The sequence below is a fragment of the Mugil cephalus genome, chromosome 18 (genome assembly GCF_022458985.1).
Source record: "Mugil cephalus isolate CIBA_MC_2020 chromosome 18, CIBA_Mcephalus_1.1, whole genome shotgun sequence".
Classification (NCBI taxonomy): domain Eukaryota; kingdom Metazoa; phylum Chordata; class Actinopteri; order Mugiliformes; family Mugilidae; genus Mugil; species Mugil cephalus.
Window position 1 is genome coordinate 23,418,840 of NC_061787.1, and position 11,454 is coordinate 23,430,293.

Here is an 11,454-nt window from a genome sequence, read left to right on the forward strand (position 1 = left end):
TAGGAAAGTTAGACAAAGACTAGGATTTTGGGGACTTAGAGGACGGGACGATAGAAGGGAAGGTTTTAATCATTAAAGCTGTGATTTTACCTTACTTTTACTAAATCAGTTCTGTTTTTACCCCGCCTAGAAAAATGTGCTTTTAAATCTAGATCGGGCCATTTTTTACTTCATAGGGGGATCAAAATGGGAAAGACTGAGGAGACACCAAATGAAGAAACAAAAGGAAAAAGGAGGCAAGGGAGAAACCTGACTTACGTCTGTTTCCCCCGGAAGCAGATACACTTCACCCCAAATTTGCAAATGCCACAGACCCATCCAGGAATCTCAAGACAGCGGCGATGACAAGATTCGGGATGGGACCTACCTCAGAAGACTGAAAATTATACCCAAAGACTTAAGAACACCTGTGTCTTTTAACCTACCACCTGCATATGCTTTTATTCAAATGTTTTTAAAGCATTTAAGTTAGAGGGTGAAAAACCCTACAGCTTTTATGTAACCATCGCCATGTCATCTCTTTTTGTGCAGGAACGGGAGCCAGTGAACCCAAATGCGCGGGCTTGCACTCGGCGAGCCCTCCACAGTTTGGCGCAATGTAAACCATCCGCTCTCCCAAACAGACTCCGGGACCTGTCATGGATGGTGGCACATGAGATCCTCCCGGTCAGGTCCGTCATGCACTCCCGGGGCATGGCAAAAAAGTCAACCTGCCCCCCGACCGGGTTGTGGCGCACCTGAGACGGTGAGGCACTTGCTCTGGGAGTGCAGCGCTGCCGAAGCCCTGTGGGCAATGGCTGGCTCCTTAAATTTCCCGTATTGCCAGCAAGGGAGGTCCTTACAGCCCAGCTGGTGCTGTATGGGGTGAGCCATGACAATAAATCACAGAGTAAAGAAGAGTTTGCCAAGCAGTGGCTCGCCCTAGCCGCCATCAAAGACGCCATGTGTACCTCCAGAAACTTGCTGGTAAGAAGGCACATGCAGATCCCCCCCGTGGCTGTGATCCGGATTGCTGCAGCAACGGCCAAAGCTGCCGGAGTTGCAGGCGGCAAGCCAAGGACACTGCCACAAAGAAGAATCGCCTCTGTGCCTATTCGGAAGAAGGAGCCAGAGTCACACGGGAAAAGGTCAAAGCAGCGGCGGCCTGGCCCTCCGGGAGTGGAAGGTGGGAAGGAGCAACAGGGTGGGGATCCCCTCTGTGCACCAGGACGGATACCGAGAGACCCCCTGTTTCGGGGCGGAAATGAGTAGACTTATTAAGGACTCACTCCGCTTCTGTACAAAAGAGAATATACAAAAAATGTTTTAAAAACATATTTATTTTATCTTAACTAAAATTTAAAAGCAATGTGTGTGTGATGTGAACGATGACTCAAAGCATTTTGTATCAATAAATAATTTTAATAAAAAAAAAAAAAAAAATCTGTTCTTATCAGTTTAATATCTGATAGGGTCCCCCTATCGGGACCATATATAAGTTGTTTTTGGGTTTGGGAGATGGAGCAAGGGCTTGCTCTCTCCACCCCAAAGCTTTGACCAGGTTTTTGCAGTACCTCCGGGAGGGGTTTGCACCCCCCTACACGTGTCAACAAACAAGAACGGCTTGGTAAGCTCTGGAAGAAAAGCCGGTTTGCGCTCGCCTCGAAAGGACTTCTTCAGTGGCTTTTATTTTTACACAGAGTTTCTTGGCCGGTACCCTGATTACCCAGCCAATGGAAACAAAAGCACGCCATATCTTTATTGTCTACCTCCTCACCAGTAAACAACCACCTATGACACAATTTGAGAACTAGGCTCGCCATCTTCATCTCGTTCAAATACGGAATAGAAACCGACCGGAGTTCCGGACAACAGCAGCGTAGCAGATGGCTACACGCACCTGTATGACCTGGCTTTGCTAAGGCGTAGATTGTCAGCACCATCAGTCTGCACGGTGTGTCAGGGACAGACTCCTTCGCCTGCGACTTGTGCCACTCATACTTACCTGGCAGGGGAGATACCGTGATCAAAAAGGCGGTTCACCCAGGGCGAGGCTCGCCATTGCACTCCAGGTCGTGCTGACCCCTGCGAATTCCCCAAATGTGGGAATCTCGACTGCATAATTTCTGGCAGTGGGGGACTGCGTTCGCGCTCTCCCCTGATGATGTGTAGACTGTAAATCTTACTCCTGCAACGCTTTCAGTAGACCGCCTGGGACACACACGCACAGAGCGAGAGAGAGACAGAAGGATGAGCTGGATAAAAACAGGATATAGTGGTTTAGCTTTCCCCGCGCACATATCCCAGCTGACGTTCTGGGACCAAACCACGAGTGAGAGTGAGGGTGTGGAGACGGGACACATATTGTCCAAGCCTTTGCGAGTATCGCTTCTCGGCCTTTTGGCTAAGACTGCGATCGCTCCTCAGGGTGGTGAAAGTGATTGTCTCTGTGACATAGCTTTACGCCAACGTTTTGGAGAACATCATTGCACAACTTTGTCTATTTTAAGGGTTCATCTGTTTATTACAGCTGCATCCTTACGGATAAAGTAGTTCATTTTCTTGCGTCTTTTGCACACAAGGTAAGTTTTGCACTAATTTATTGTTATTTATTGGTTTTATTGTTTTAATCCAGTTGTTTGTTAGAAACATTTTATAGCTGTTTTTTAGCACCCCAAGCTGGTGGTGCCTCCAAAATGTCGGCCAGCTATGCCGGCACACGGAGGCACCACAGTGTCCGCTTCTCTTCGAAGGAGGTTGATGGAAAACACGTGGGGATGTCAAGACTTGACTTCTCACGGAATCTAATACAAAAGACCTTGAAGTTTACCGCAGATGACCTCAACTGTATTCTGACCTTACCCTTTAACAAGGGCTTTGACGTAAGCTTCTGTTCAGCATTGTTACTCCGTGACTTTTGGATAAGGTACGAAAATGTGAAATCCCAGTTCTCGGCTTTTAATGTGGAGAAACTGACTGATAATAGCCTGAAAACGGTTATTGTTAGAATGTTCAATGAAACAGTAAATGCTGAGGACATTTGCTCATGGCTGGGAAGATTTTGCACTGTTAAAGGCCAGGCTACCAAGGTTAAGGATGAGGACGGCATCTGGAACTGTGCCTGGAGGGTACCCATTCAACAATGGCAGGACCCCCAGGGCTTCCAGGGCCTGAAACATCTACCATCAATGATAGTTCTTGGTGAAAACAGGGGCTATATCCACTACCAGGGACAGCCCAAGCTCTGCCGCAGTGTGGTGAGCATGGGCACCTGGTAGAGGCATGTGATAAAATCGTTTGTGGGAAATGTAGAGAAATTGGGCACACCTTTGAGGAGTGCACCAATGGCAGAAAGTGCAATCTCTGTGGAGAGGGAGACCACCTGTTCAGAGATTGCCCAAAATCTTTTGCCAACAAGTTGAAACTGACAAAACAAAAGGACATGGTACAAAATGGCGGAATGAGAGAGACGGTGACAGAGCTGATTGAAGGGGCGGAGCCGGAAATTTCAAATCTCCCGCCAAAACCCGTCATTGGTGGAGATGTGGAAGAAGGGGAGGGGCATGGTCCACCCCCACCGACTAGCACTGAAACAGAGGAGATGGGTCAGGTGGAGGGTGGACCCACTGGTGGACATGACAATCAAGAAAGCCAAGATGAACCCCTCCCCGATGCCCAACCTTCTAAGAGGCTTGCATCAGAATTGTCCTCTGAGTCTCTTGAAAACTCAGAGAAGAGGGGAAGGGTTGAGACCGCATCAGAAGATTCTTCTGAAGATTCTTCTGGTGGGTCAAGAATCTTCCCCTCCGATTCACCCAATGAGGTCTCTTTTTTAAATATTGCTCTACAATCAACCCCGAAAGACACAAAGCTAAACGCAACATTGCAGCAACGGCCCCCACCTAGACGTCGACGGGGGAATGGGGCTCAACCACTTCACTCTCAGTCTGTGGAAGTGAAGGAGGAGCTCCATTCACAAGAAATTAACTAACACTGTGTTTTAGTTCAAAACCACTCGTCATAACATTTTAGTCTTTTAAAATGTCAAACCTGTTTATTTTAACAATACTCATGGCAATTACCTTCTCAACCATAAATGTGAGAAGTGTAAAGTCGAGAGTTAGAGCACAGAGTGTTTTATCATTTCTTAGTTCTTTTAAGTCAGATGTGTTTTTATTACAGGAATGTTGCATACCGTTTTTTAAACACTACACACAATGGGTGGGCATATGGTCAGGGAAATCAATATGGAGCGGGTCAAATTACAACAGAAATGATGGAGTGGCCATTTTAATCAACAATCCTCACATTCTGGTGAAGGGCAGCACGGTGGTGAAAGACGGTAGGGCGCTTTTAGCACATTTGACTTTTATGGGACAGGATTTTAACCTTCTTAATATTTATGGTTTTAATGAAAGAAATGACAGGTATGACCTTTTGGAAGACTTGCAGTCCCACATGCTGGGTCGAAAACCATTGATTTTAGGGGGTGATTTTTAACTGCATTTTAAGCAAAGGGGATAGAAGAGGAGCAGGAGACGATTTTAAAACGGACAAGACGTCGGTTTTATTAAAGACGATGTGTGACGTTTTTAAACTACAGGACTGTTTTAAAATCATGCATCCAAGAGAGGAGGGCTTCACCTGGTTCAGTGGTGACGGCGCCAGAGCCTCTCGCATAGATTATTTGTTCACCAGGGACTGTGCACCCACGGATGCTACATTGACACCTGTCTTCTTTTCTGATCACCACATGCTATCTTGCACATTATCACTCACTTTGGGTGCGACACCAGGAAGAGGTCTGTGGAAACTCAATTGCTCCCTCCTAGAAGACAAAGACATAGTTAGTCGGTATAGGGAGCAATATAGAGAGTGGCAGACCCTTCAGGACTTATACAACTCACGAGCACACTGGTGGGAAATGGTTAAAGGGAGGACCCAGACTTTTTTTAGACGAGCAGGGAAAAGAAAAAAGTACAAAGAAAACAGATGCATGATGGGACTGCAAAAACGACTTCAACGGTATTTTGAATTAAATAAACATGGGTTCAATTTTAATGATGAAATAAAGCAAGTGAAAACAGAAATGTCAAATTTGGCAGAAATCCAAAGTAAAGGAATTATTCTTCGAAGTAAAGAACAAGAAATAGAAGAAGGAGAAAAATGTAGGAGATACTTTTTTAAAAAAATAATGAACAAGGGAGGGAATGTCCTAAAACTGAGGGGGGCGGATGGTAGCCTGGCAAGCACTTCAGATGGGGCCCAGCAGGTTGTCATCAAATTCTATGAAAATCTATACAAGGAAAAAGCTGTTGAGAATGATACAATGACTGAAGTTTTAGATTTTATTGACCGGGACAGTTACAGACAGTGTGATTTTAACCCAAGATTTTACCCTTGAAGAGTTAAACAAGGCTATCTTGAGTTTTAAGAGAGGGAAGTCCCCAGGCCCTGACGGACTTCCCTGTGAATTTTATCAAACGTTCTGGGACATTTTAGTACCTGACCTGCTTGTTGTTTTAAAGACTTTGAACGGCTGGACCTTTTACCTGACAGTTTTAGAGTAGGGGCAGTGACACTCCTCCACAAAGACAAAGACAAAACGGACCTGAAGAACTGGAGACCAATCACGCTCTTAAACTCTGACTGTAAACTTTTTAACAAACTTTTAGCGACACGGATGAGCATGGTTTTAGAGGACTTGATTCACCCGGATCAAGTCTGTGCCATACCGGGGAGGAGGATCACAGACGGCCTGGTACTGATCCGAGACACCATCTGTTACGCGAGAGACAGAAACATTCGGCTAGTAGTCCTAATTTAGACTTTGAGAAAGCCTTTGATCGAGTCTCGCACCAGTACCTTTTTAGGGTACTGCAAAAAATGGGCTTCCCAGAGAGGTTTATAACGTGGGTGGGACTGTTGTACCGGGGGATTAGCAGCAGATTTCTAGTTAATGGGCATCTTACAAAAGCAGTCGATATTAACTGCGGTGTCCGTCAGGGCTGTCCGTTATCTGCCCTCTCTATGTGGTTTGTATAGAACCATTGGCACAGATCTTGAGAAGGGACAAAAGAATCAATGGAGTGGGAATTCCGGGAAGCGGGGGACTCACCACCAAGTGCATTTTGTACATGGACGACATAAACATTTTATGCACTGACCTTTTATCTGTGAACAGGACTCTAGACTTGACAGACTGGTTTGGACAAGCCTCTGGCTCAAGACTGAACAGAGAAAAAACTCAAGCACAATTTTACGGAGCATGGACGCAGACAAGAGAAAACAGGACTCGATGTGACTCAGACACAGGAAAACCAGAAAATATTGGGTATAAAATTTGACAGGGAGGGAGGAGGGAATGCAAATTGGACAGACGTGGTAGGGAAAGTTAGACAAAGACTAGGATTTTGGGGACTTAGAGGACTGACGATAGAAGGGAAGGTTTTAATCATTAAAGCTGTGATTTTACCCTTACTTTTACTAATCAGTTCTGTTTTTACCCCCGCCTAGAAATGTGCTTTTAAATCTAGATCGGGCCATTTTTTACTTCATATGGGGATCAAAATGGGGAAAGACTGAGGAGACACCAAATGAAGAAACACAAAGGAAAAAGGAGGCAAGGGAGTACCTGACTTACGTCTGTTTCTCGGAAGCAGATACACTTCACTCCATATTGCAAATGCCACAGACCCATCCAGGAATCTCAAGACAGCGGCGATGACAAGATTCTGGATGGGGACCTACCTCAGAAGACTGAAAATTCTACCCAAAGACTTAAAAACACCTGTGTCTTTTAACCTACGTCCTGCATATGCTTTTATTCAAATGTTTTTAAAGCATTTTAACCTAGAGGGTGAAGAACTACAGCTTTTCTGTAACCATCGCCATGTCATCTCTTTTGTGCAGGAACGAGAGCCAGTGAATCCACTGCGCGGGCTTGCACTCGGCGAGCCCTCCACAGTTTGGCGCAATGTAAACCATCCCGCTCTCCCAAACAGACTCCGGGACCTGTCATGGATGGTGGCACATGAGATCCTCCCGGTCAGGTCCGTCATGCACTCCCGGGGCATGGCAAGAAACTCAACCTGCCCCCGACCGGGTTGTGGCGCACCTGAGACGGTGAGGCACTTGCTCTGGGAGTGCAGCGCTGCCGAAGACCTGTGGGCAATGGCTGGCTCCTTAAATTTCCCGTACTTGCCAGCAAGGGAGGTCCTTACAGCCCAGCTGGTGCTGTATGGGGTGAGCCATGACAATAAATCACAGAGTAAAGAAGAGTTTGCCAAGCAGTGGCTCGCCCTAGCCGCCATCAAAGACGCCATGTGGACCTCCAGAAACTTGCTGGTAAGAAGGCACATGCAGATCCCCCCCGTGGCTGTGATCCGGATGGCTGCAGCAACGGCCAAAGCTGCCGGAGTTGCAGGCGGCAAGCCAAGGACACAGCCACAAAGAAGAATCGCCTCTGTGCCTATTCGGAAGAAGGAGCCAGAGTCACACGGGAAAAGGTCAAAGCAGCGGCGGCCTGGCCCTCCGGGAGTGGAAGGTGGGAAGGAGCAACAGGGTGGGGATCTCCTCTGTGCACCAGGACAGGATACCGAGAGACCTCCTGTTTCGGGGAGCGAAATGAGTAGACTTATTTAAGGACTCACTCCGCTTCTGTACAAAAGAGAATATACACAAAATGTTTTAAAAACATATTTATGTTATCTTAACTGAAATTAATGCAATGTGTGTGTGATGTGAACCGATGACTCAAAGCATTTTGTATCAATAAATAATTTTAATAAAAAAAAAAAAAAAAAAAATCTGTTCTTATCAGTTTAATATCTGATACGTCCTCTATCCGAGGACCATATATTAAGTTGATTTTTGGGTTTGGGAGATGGAGCAAGGGCTTGCTCTCTCCACTCCACGCATCGACCTGGTATTGCAGTACCTCCGGGAGCGGTGCACTCCTCTACACGTGTCAACAAACAAGAACGGCTTGGTAAGCTCTGCGTACAACTTGGCTGACTCTGGAAGAAGAAGCCGGATGCGCTCGCCTCGTAGGACTTCTTCAGTGGCTGTATCTTTACACAGAGTTTCTTGGTCTTGTGGCGGGGCGGTAGGGCTAATAAATTGTACTTAGTTATTTTACACTGAAATCAGTATACTTGTTGCCAGACAACGCCACCTCAGGTACTCACCCTAAGGACATTACTATTACCAGATCTTCGGTTTTACACAATACAGGTCCGTTGCTCGGCAAGCAAGAGACGTGGCCCATGAAATTAGTCACAATAATATTTTATTAATACAAAGGATCCAAACAAAAGAAAATGCAAAAACAAAAGTCAGACACACGTGAAAAGAGCACACCCGTGAACGACCCACATCCCTGGAAACGGCACAGCAGACAGGAGGATCTCCTACGATCACCCACACCACTACAGGCCGTCAGCCCCTGAAACAAAAAGAAAAGCACCAAATATAATCAGCAAATATACAAAGTTAAAATATCACCAGATGAAATGATAAAACTGCTAATACAAATCAAATCGCCAGCATCAATTGAACACAATCGGAATTGAATGAAAAACGAAATCCAAAAGTGTGAACCAGATAAAAGGGGTCACGAAACCCTCACTAAAAAAAGAGCGGACGCTGGCAACCGAGAACGGGCTGCTACGAGCCGCGGCGAAGGCGAACGAACCAACCACAGGTGGGCGACAAGCGCAATAGGACGGACGGCAGCAAAGCACCGCAGCACGCCGGAGCCAGCCAAACCCGAGCCGGGAAACAGCTGCACGGACGGACAGGAACTTGAAGCAGGACAAAGCAGCAGAGGTCATGCAGACGGAAGGGAGCCAATGGAGGTGATGGACTTGATCCTACTTAAACAAAAAAGGAAATTAAATACCCGATCGCTCCCCCCACAGGACAGGTTAGACTCAGAAAGAACGAAATACATACCTTATGGTACAGCACCTGTTCATGCAACCAGTGAGACGAGGCAAGAGCAGCGAGCCGCTACCAGCATTTACCTGTGACCACACTACATTAAACTACTGATAACGAGAGATCCAGCACAACGAGAAAGGATACGCACCAGACAAGGAGACCACATGGAGCCAGAATCCACCCACAGCCCCTTTGTCACAGCACAAGAGTGCTATTCTCTTTTCAAGAGAAATAGTTAAGGCTCCCGCAAATACAAAACTGGCAAAAACGTACGCGGCCCCCGGAGTTACCTGTTGCAGCCACACAGGACGTCCCAGAAATTACGCCAGCGGGAGACAGAGGGAGGAGGCGTAGGAGGGGCCGCTCTTTTATCCACGACCCCATCATAATTGACTCCTGGCCACGCCCAGCCGCATAATTATATGCTGCTACAGCCGGTTACCCTGATTATCCAGCCAAAGGAAACAAAAGCACGCCATATCTTTATTGTCTACCTCCTCACCAGTAAACAACCACCTATGACACAATTTGAGAACGAGGCTCGCCATCTTCATCTCGTTCAAATACGGAATAGAAACCGACCGGAGTTCCGGACAACAGCAGCGTAGCAGATGGCTACACGCACCTGTATGACCTGGCTTTGCTAAGGCGTAGATTGTCAGCACCATCAGTCTGCACGGTGTGTCAGGGACAGACTCCCCCGCCTGCGACTTGTGCCACCCACGCCATTTCTGGTAGTGGGGGGACTGCGGACTGGCTTTGCTAAGGCGTAGATGTAAGCACCATCGCTGCACGTTTGTAGGAGCTGACACCCCCAGCTGGATGGAGACAGCAGGTACTTATAAACTGGTATGGGTAGACTTTCCCGCGCAATACAGCGCGTTCTACCCCAGGTGAATGTGTGAGACTGGACATCTATCGTCAACCTTTGCGAGTATGTCCGCCTTTGGAAACTCGACGCCTCAGGTGCTGAGAAGTGAGCTGGACATGCTGTTACGCCAACGTTATTGGTAGACTAATCTTGCACAACTTTGTCTAGTAGACGTTCTTGGACACTCACCACGGATAAGAGTGAGGTTACGATTACATATTGCTTTCACAAGGACAGTTTGCGAGTAATTCTTTGTATCTTCTCGGCTTTTGGTAAGTCTGCGATCGCTCCTGGTGTGAACAGTGATTGTCTCTGTACATAAGCTTTACGCCAACGATTATGGAGAACATCATTGCACAACTTTGTCTATTGAAGGTATCTGTTTATTACAGCGCATCCTAGGAAAAGTATTCATTTTGCGTGTTGCACACAGGAAGTTTTGCATAATTTGTATTTATTGTTATGTTTTATCCATTGTTGTTAAACTTTATAGCTGTTTGACCCAAGCGTGGCCTCCAAATGTCGCCCGCTACCGCACACGAGCACACAGTGTCGATCTCTTCGAAAGAGTTGATGAAACACTGGGGATGTCAAGACTTGACTTCTCACGGAATCTAACAAGCTTTAGTTCCGAGATGACCTCACTGTATCACCTATTTAACAAGGGCTTTGACGTAAGCTTCTGTTCAGCATTGTTACTCCGTGACTTTTGGATAAGGTACGAAAATGTGAAATCCCAGTTCTCGGCTTTTAATGTGGAGAAACTGACTGATAATAGCCTGAAAACGGTTATTGTTAGAATGTTCAATGAAACAGTAAATGCTGAGGACATTTGCTCATGGCTGGGAAGATTTTGCACTGTTAAAGGCCAGGCTACCAAGGTTAAGGATGAGGACGGCATCTGGAACTGTGCCTGGAGGGTACCCATTCAACAATGGCAGGACCCCCAGGGCTTCCAGGGCCTGAAACATCTACCATCAATGATAGTTCTTGGTGAAAACAGGGGCTATATCCACTACCAGGGACAGCCCAAGCTCTGCCGCAAGTGTGGTGAGCATGGGCACCTGGTAGAGGCATGTGATAAAATCGTTTGTGGGAAATGTAGAGAAATTGGGCACACCTTTGAGGAGTGCACCAATGGCAGAAAGTGCAATCTCTGTGGAGAGGGAGACCACCTGTTCAGAGATTGCCCAAAATCTTTTGCCAACAAGTTGAAACTGACAAAACAAAAGGACTATGGTACAAAATGGCGGAAGGAGAGAGACGGTGACAGAGCTGATTGAAGGGGCGGAGCCGGAAATTTCAAATCTCCCGCCAAAACCCGTCATTGGTGGAGATGTGGAAGAAGGGGAGGGGCATGGTCCACCCCCACCGACTAGCACTGAAACAGAGGAGATGGGTCAGGTGGAGGGTGGACCCACTGGTGGACATGACAATCAAGAAAGCCAAGATGAACCCCTCCCCGATGCCCAACCTTCTAAGAGGCTTGCATCAGAATTGTCCTCTGAGTCTCTTGAAAACTCAGAGAAGAGGGGAAGGGTTGAGACCGCATCAGAAGATTCTTCTGAAGATTCTTCTGGTGGGTCAAGAATCTTCCCCTCCGATTCACCCAATGAGGTCTCTTTTTTAAATATTGCTCTACAATCAACCCCGAAAGACAC

The 11,454-nt window shown here is 46.8% G+C and overlaps 2 non-coding genes and 1 pseudogene across 2 annotated transcripts; all 3 read left to right on the forward strand.

Moving 5' to 3' along the window:
- Positions 1–1,394: 1,394 nt before the first annotated feature.
- LOC124996093 lies at positions 1,395–1,574 on the forward strand (annotated as a pseudogene).
- Positions 1,575–1,976: 402 nt separating this feature from the next.
- Positions 1,977–2,140, forward strand: LOC124996074. The gene has a single exon (XR_007110795.1). It is a non-coding gene; the product is annotated as a U1 spliceosomal RNA (small nuclear RNA).
- A 5,616-nt stretch (positions 2,141–7,756) lies between these two features.
- LOC124996090 lies at positions 7,757–7,940 on the forward strand. Its single transcript, XR_007110807.1, has one exon. It is a non-coding gene; the product is annotated as a U2 spliceosomal RNA (small nuclear RNA).
- Positions 7,941–11,454: the final 3,514 nt, after the last annotated feature.